The sequence below is a fragment of the Schistocerca gregaria genome, unplaced genomic scaffold, assembly GCF_023897955.1.
Source record: "Schistocerca gregaria isolate iqSchGreg1 unplaced genomic scaffold, iqSchGreg1.2 ptg000565l, whole genome shotgun sequence".
NCBI classification, from domain to species: Eukaryota; Metazoa; Arthropoda; class Insecta; order Orthoptera; family Acrididae; genus Schistocerca; species Schistocerca gregaria.
The window spans coordinates 32,501-40,000 of NW_026061957.1; the positions used below are offsets into that span (position 1 = coordinate 32,501).

Here is a 7,500-nt window from a genome sequence, read left to right on the forward strand (position 1 = left end):
CTGACTTCGTCCTGGCCAGGCATAGTTCACCATCTTTCGGGTCCCAACGTGTACGCTCTAGGTGCGCCTCACCTCGCAATGAGGACGAGACGCCCCGGGAGTGCGGAGGCCGCCGCCCCGTGAAGGGCGGGGAAGCCCCATCCTCCCTCGGCCCGCGCAAGGCGAGACCTTCACTTTCATTACGCCTTTAGGTTTCGTACAGCCCAATGACTCGCGCACATGTTAGACTCCTTGGTCCGTGTTTCAAGACGGGTCGTGAAATTGTCCAAAGCTGAAGCGCCGCTGACGGGAGCGATTATTCCGCCCGAGAGCATCCCGAGCCAACAGCGGCGCGGGTCCGGGGCCGGGCCAGGTAGGTCCGTCATCCGGGAAGAACCGCGCGCGCTTGCCGGGAGCCCGAGCGCCCAAAGGGGCGAATCGACTCCTCCAGATATACCGCCGAGCAGCCAGCCAGGACACCGGGGCTCTGCCCAACAGACGCGAACCGAGGCCCGCGGAAGGACAGGCTGCGCACCCGGGCCGTAGGCCGGCACCCAGCGGGTCGCGACGTCCTACTAGGGGAGAAGTGCGGCCCACCGCACACCGGAACGGCCCCACCCCGCGGCGAGTGGAAAGGCAACCGGACACGACCCCGCCGCGGATTGCTCCGCGCGGGCGGCCGGCCCCATCTGCCGAGGGCGGGGGCCAGTGGCCGGATGGGCGTGAATCTCACCCGTTCGACCTTTCGGACTTCTCACGTTTACCCCAGAACGGTTTCACGTACTTTTGAACTCTCTCTTCAAAGTTCTTTTCAACTTTCCCTCACGGTACTTGTTCGCTATCGGTCTCGTGGTCATATTTAGTCTCAGATGGAGTTTACCACCCACTTGGAGCTGCACTCTCAAGCAACCCGACTCGAAGGAGAGGTCCCGCCGACGCTCGCACCGGCCGCTACGGGCCTGGCACCCTCTACGGGCCGTGGCCTCATTCAAGTTGGACTTGGGCTCGGCGCGAGGCGTCGGGGTAGTGGACCCTCCCAAACACCACATGCCACGACAGGCGGCAGCCTGCGGGGTTCGGTGCTGGACTCTTCCCTGTTCGCTCGCCGCTACTGGGGGAATCCTTGTTAGTTTCTTTTCCTCCGCTTAGTAATATGCTTAAATTCAGCGGGTAGTCTCGCCTGCTCTGAGGTCGTTGTACGAGGTGTCGCACGCCACACCGCCAGCCGGCTGTGCACGCTACCGAGAAAGTACCGGTATGCGAACCGCCAGGCGACGGGCGCGCATCGCACGTTTAAGGAGACGCGGCCGGCCACACAGGCGACCACGACACTCCCACGTCTCCGAAGCGGGACAAACGCCGCGCGCTTCAGTATACGTAGCCGACCCTCAGCCAGACGTGGCCCGGGAACGGAATCCATGGACCGCAATGTGCGTTCGAAACGTCGATGTTCATGTGTCCTGCAGTTCACATGTCGACGCGCAATTTGCTGCGTTCTTCATCGACCCACGAGCCGAGTGATCCACCGTCCTGGGTGATCTTTTCCTTTTCAGTCTCCCACTGTCTCTTTCAAGACAGTAGCATTTGCGGGACTGAGGCGTCTGACGGCCCCTGTTCCACTATTTTTTTTTGTGTCCAACGGCCTCACAGCCGATGGGCGTCGTACGGCTCCACACCGGAGCGGACAGGCACTCGGGCGAACGTCATTCAAAACCGGCGCCAGGCGCCAGGTACCGCAGGCCAGCCGCTCCAGAGCTTCAGCGCTCGTACCACACAACAACAACACTTCCGCTAGTTTTGAGAGGCACGCGTGGTTCCGCACGCGGCGCACGGCCACTGCCGTACAGGTAGCGTGTTGCGCGACACGACACGACACGCACATCGAAAGACATGCAGTCTAGTCGGTAATGATCCTTCCGCAGGTTCACCTACGGAAACCTTGTTACGACTTTTACTTCCTCTAAATGATCAAGTTTGGTCATCTTTCCGGTAGCATCGGCAACGACAGAGTCGATGCCGCGTACCAGTCCGAAGACCTCACTAAATCATTCAATCGGTAGTAGCGACGGGCGGTGTGTACAAAGGGCAGGGACGTAATCAACGCGAGCTTATGACTCGCGCTTACTGGGAATTCCTCGTTCATGGGGAACAATTGCAAGCCCCAATCCCTAGCACGAAGGAGGTTCAGCGGGTTACCCCGACCTTTCGGCCTAGGAAGACACGCTGATTCCTTCAGTGTAGCGCGCGTGCGGCCCAGAACATCTAAGGGCATCACAGACCTGTTATTGCTCAATCTCGTGCGGCTAGAAGCCGCCTGTCCCTCTAAGAAGAAAAGTAATCGCTGACAGCACGAAGGATGTCACGCGACTAGTTAGCAGGCTAGAGTCTCGTTCGTTATCGGAATTAACCAGACAAATCGCTCCACCAACTAAGAACGGCCATGCACCACCACCCACCGAATCAAGAAAGAGCTATCAATCTGTCAATCCTTCCGGTGTCCGGGCCTGGTGAGGTTTCCCGTGTTGAGTCAAATTAAGCCGCAGGCTCCACTCCTGGTGGTGCCCTTCCGTCAATTCCTTTAAGTTTCAGCTTTGCAACCATACTTCCCCCGGAACCCAAAAGCTTTGGTTTCCCGGAGGCTGCCCGCCGAGTCATCGGAGGAACTGCGGCGGATCGCTGGCTGGCATCGTTTATGGTTAGAACTAGGGCGGTATCTGATCGCCTTCGAACCTCTAACTTTCGTTCTTGATTAATGAAAACATACTTGGCAAATGCTTTCGCTTCTGTTCGTCTTGCGACGATCCAAGAATTTCACCTCTAACGTCGCAATACGAATGCCCCCGCCTGTCCCTATTAATCATTACCTCGGGTTCCGAAAACCAACAAAATAGAACCGAGGTCCTAGTCCATTATTCCATGCACACAGTATTCAGGCGGGCTTGCCTGCTTTAAGCACTCTAATTTGTTCAAAGTAAACGTGCCGGCCCACCGAGACACTCAACAAAGAGCACCCTGGTAGGATTTAAACGGGGTCCGCCTCGGGACGCGAAAGCACCCCTTCGGCTCGCCCCACCGGCAGGACGTCCCACGATACATGCCAGTTAAACACCGACGGGCGGTGAACCAACAGCGTGGGACACAAATCCAACTACGAGCTTTTTAACCGCAACAACTTTAATATACGCTATTGGAGCTGGAATTACCGCGGCTGCTGGCACCAGACTTGCCCTCCAATAGATACTCGTTAAAGGATTTAAAGTGTACTCATTCCGATTACGGGGCCTCGGATGAGTCCCGTATCGTTATTTTTCGTCACTACTCCCCGTGCCGGGATGTGGGTAATTTGCGCGCCTGCTGCCTTCCTTGGATGTGGTAGCCGTTTCTCAGGCTCCCTCTCCGGAATCGAACCCTGATTCCCCGTTACCCGTTACAACCATGGTAGGCGCAGAACCTACCATCGACAGTTGATAAGGCAGACATTTGAAAGATGCGTCGCCGGTACGAGGACCGTGCGATCAGCCCAAAGTTATTCAGAGTCACCAAGGCAAACGGACCAGACAAGCCAATCCGATTGGTTTTGATCTAATAAAAGCGTCCCTTCCATCTCTGGTCGGGACTCTGTTTGCATGTATTAGCTCTAGAATTACCACAGTTATCCAAGTAACGTGGGTACGATCTAAGGAACCATAACTGATTTAATGAGCCATTCGCGGTTTCACCTTAATGCGGCTTGTACTGAGACATGCATGGCTTAATCTTTGAGACAAGCATATGACTACTGGCAGGATCAACCAGGGAGCTGCGTCAACTAGAGCTGAGCAGCCGGCCGCCCGGGAGTGTGTCCCGGGGGCCCGCGCGAACACGCAAGCGTCCGCTCAATTATTCTGCAAACAGGAGGAGGCCGAGCTCCCCTGCACGATACACCTCGAAACCCTCTCAGGTCCCGGCGGCGCGCAGCGCCGTCCTAGGTACTTGGTCGGTTTCGAGAGAGGCGCAATCGCCCGGAGTTAGGCGAGTAGACGGTTTTAGTGCGAACACCCTTGCTCCCAACTGAGCTTGCCGCTGCCGACAGAGGCCCGGGAGCGTGCTGTCGTGGCATTGCCGGCGGGAGACAACACGCGCCACCTATGGTGACCGGCAGCTCCAACGCCAGCGCCACACAAGGGCAAAGCCCCACTTGGGTGCAGAAGCGAACTCTCCCAGCACAGCGCACGCGCCAACACGTCCGCACAACTGCGATACAAACCACCTGCGAGAACCGCTGGGGCGACCGAGCAGCAGACGGCGTCGCGGCGCCGAGTGCCAGGCGGCGGCGCATCCTCAACGCACACAGTCCTCAATCAGACCAGCACACTGCAGATGTCCACCGCGCTTCGCACCGGGCTCGGCTGAACCAACTTTGGCCGCCAGGCGCCGCGTGCAGGGTGCGCCGCAGCGTAGCTGCGCCGCCTGCCGAGCCCGTCGGCTGGCGCTCCTGCCACTCGGCGCCCCCCACCAGCCGCCTGTTGCGCGTGCGCCCACGCAGCGCGCGGCCAACACGCCGGGCGGCCCCCCTTCACCGGCCGGGAACAGTCCCACCAAGCCACCGCCGCGTATCGCTTCATACCCACATGGGCCTAGTCACGTGTGTGGATGTGGCGGGTACCGCTGAAACAACCGGTTAATAGCTGTACCGATCGTCGCCATCACAGATTCACCTCCAGCGTGAACAACCGCTCAACAACGGATTTCCAGTTCATTTGCGTATCTTGGGCAGTAAACGTAGATGTCCACCTACATTTGCGAATTCAACAATTCTTGCATGCCAGGATGTCATGTGTCACGACACGCTACATCAGACCACATACACACTGCGACATGTGCAGAAGAGAACACGTGGAAGGTGGCCCGCGCACGTATGCGATGTCCCTTCCGCGATCCACTGTCAACCGGCATCTGCGGCATGTCCCAGATATGGAACGCGGTCCACCAGGGTAGCACTTTGTGTGAGGCAATACGACAAAGTCGGAATACACGCGTCACTACATCACACGGCTCACGCTGACCTGACCTGACTCACCGCACCACCACCCCCAGCGACCCAGGGTGACATACAATGCGTTCGTACGTTCCTCCCACACGCCTCTACGGCGTACCACAGTGCAACCTAGCTGTTATTGGGAGACGAGACAAGTAGCATCGAGCACAACATATGGAAATTGAGATTCGACACCGTTGGGCACAGCCAGCGTACGGTCACACGTATCACACTACTTCACTCTGTACGTAACTACCGATGATCGGTACAGCGTGTGGGTTACGCGTACGACATCAGCGGACAATGGACACAGACCATACCACGACGTACACTGAGGGCGTCGACATCTGAACGCAACTGAACAGCTGCGAGGCTCATTTAACACTCAAACGCCAGACCGACCAGCTTGAGAGGACGGAGACACAAAGAGAGGGGCAGAGGGGGGGGGGGCGATATAGTCCTATTGCAGTACAATTGACAGTGGATAGCGGGAATATGTGGAAAGTAAGCAACACTCGCAAGACATCTACATGAGGATAACAACGACACCAGAGATTCCGAGCAGTGAACTATGTTAGGCAAAGGGACAACGTGGGTTAGGTTAAGGGACAACGTGGGTTAGGTTAAGGGACAACGTGGGTTAGGTTAAGGGACAACGTGGGTTAGGTTAAGGGACAACGTGGGTTAGGTTAAGGGACAACGTGGGTTAGGTTAAGGGACAACGTGGGTTAGGTTAAGGGACAACGTGGGTTAGGTTAAGGGACAACGTGGGTTAGGTTAAGGGACAACGTGGGTTAGGTTAAGGGACAACGTGGGTTAGGTTAAGGGACAACGTGGGTTAGGTTAAGGGACAACGTGGGTTAGGTTAAGGGACAACGTGGGTTAGGTTAAGGGACAACGTGGGTTAGGTTAAGGGACAACGTGGGTTAGGTTAAGGGACAACGTGGGTTAGGTTAAGGGACAACGTGGGTTAGGTTAAGGGACAAATTGAGTTAGGTTAAGGGACAAATTGAGTTAGGTTAAGGGACAAATTGAGTTAGGTTAAGGGACAAATTGAGTTAGGTTAAGGGACAAATTGAGTTAGGTTAAGGGACAAATTGAGTTAGGTTAAGGGACAAATTGAGTTAGGTTAAGGGACAAATTGAGTTAGGTTAAGGGACAAATTGAGTTAGGTTAAGGGACAACGTGGGTTAGGTTAAGGGACAAATTGAGTTAGGTTAAGGGACAAATTGAGTTAGGTTAAGGGACAAATTGAGTTAGGTTAAGGGACAAATTGAGTTAGGTTAAGGGACAAATTGAGTTAGGTTAAGGGACAAATTGAGTTAGGTTAAGGGACAAATTGAGTTAGGTTAAGGGACAAATTGAGTTAGGTTAAGGGACAAATTGAGTTAGGTTAAGGGATAATCTGGTACAACCACAGTTAGGTTAAGCGATAATCTGGTACAGCCACAGTTAGGTTAAGCGATAATCTGGTACAGCCACAGTTAGGTTAAGCGATAATCTGGTACAGCCACAGTTAGGTTAAGCGATAATCTGGTACAGCCACAGTTAGGTTAAGCGATAATCTGGTACAGCCACAGTTAGGTTAAGCGATAATCTGGTACAGCCACAGTTAGGTTAAGCGATAATCTGGTACAGCCACAGTTAGGTTAAGCGATAATCTGGTACAGCCACAGTTAGGTTAAGCGATAATCTGGTAAAACCACAGTTAGGTTAAGCGATAAAGTTGGTTAAATTTGGTATTGTGTGGGAAGGGGGCAGAGAGGGGGGGGGGTGGATAGTGGTGGCAGTACGCGGATGCCTGAGTCACCGTCAGATACGTCACGTCGGTTCGATGCTTGTAGCAAGAGGCTGGCGGGTCTGTGTCTCTCACTTCTGCAATTTTTCATGTGGTATAACACGAGGGCGGGTGGTGATATTTGGTGCCCCTCTGTGTAGGATGTGTGTTGGTGGTGTTGGTTTATCTGAGCAATGGTAGTTGTCGGAGGAGTGTGGTATTGTGCTTTTATAGGTGGACCTACTGGTCTGGTTATCATAGTGTCGACGGTGCAATGTGGCAGAGAGGGTGCACTCGACATTGTCGCATTCCAGATGTTTACGTATTGTGTGTCTCCGTTGCAGGCCGAGAGTAGTGCATGTTCGAGTGTCTGGCTGACGTGCGATTCACGTTGTGTGCCCAGTCTTACAGCACGTATAGGGACATTCGCATAAATCATCTATATGTGGCCTTGCATCATTTACTAAGCAGTGCCGTGAGACGACCGAACTATTAGGAAAGTACTGATGTACCGCATAATGTTTACCTTCCACCACACGGCGAGTATCGACTGTGCCCAGCGTTGCCACCGCAGGCAGCGGTCACCGTCACCATTGTGCGGCGGAACGGAACATCTATATCCTCAGAGGAGCACTCTTTGCCGCCGGGCGTCAGGTCTCGCGGCCTGCCGGCCAGCGCCCATGACGAACTTACTGCATGTATAGGGACAGCGGGAATTTGGCATACT

At 54.9% G+C, this 7,500-nt stretch overlaps 3 non-coding genes across 3 annotated transcripts in view; all 3 read right to left on the minus strand.

The window, feature by feature from the left end:
* The window catches only part of LOC126315203 (large subunit ribosomal RNA), a 4,222-nt gene extending 3,049 nt beyond the window's left edge, over positions 1-1,173 (minus strand). The window contains exon 1 of the ribosomal RNA XR_007555922.1: positions 1-1,173. This exon is cut by the window's left edge and continues 3,049 nt beyond it. This is a non-coding gene — a ribosomal RNA (large subunit ribosomal RNA).
* A 188-nt stretch (positions 1,174-1,361) lies between these two features.
* LOC126315177 (5.8S ribosomal RNA) lies at positions 1,362-1,516 on the minus strand. The gene has a single exon (XR_007555899.1). It is a non-coding gene; the product is annotated as a 5.8S ribosomal RNA (ribosomal RNA).
* A 368-nt stretch (positions 1,517-1,884) lies between these two features.
* On the minus strand, positions 1,885-3,777 carry LOC126315199 (small subunit ribosomal RNA). Its single transcript, XR_007555919.1, has one exon. It is a non-coding gene; the product is annotated as a small subunit ribosomal RNA (ribosomal RNA).
* Positions 3,778-7,500: the final 3,723 nt, after the last annotated feature.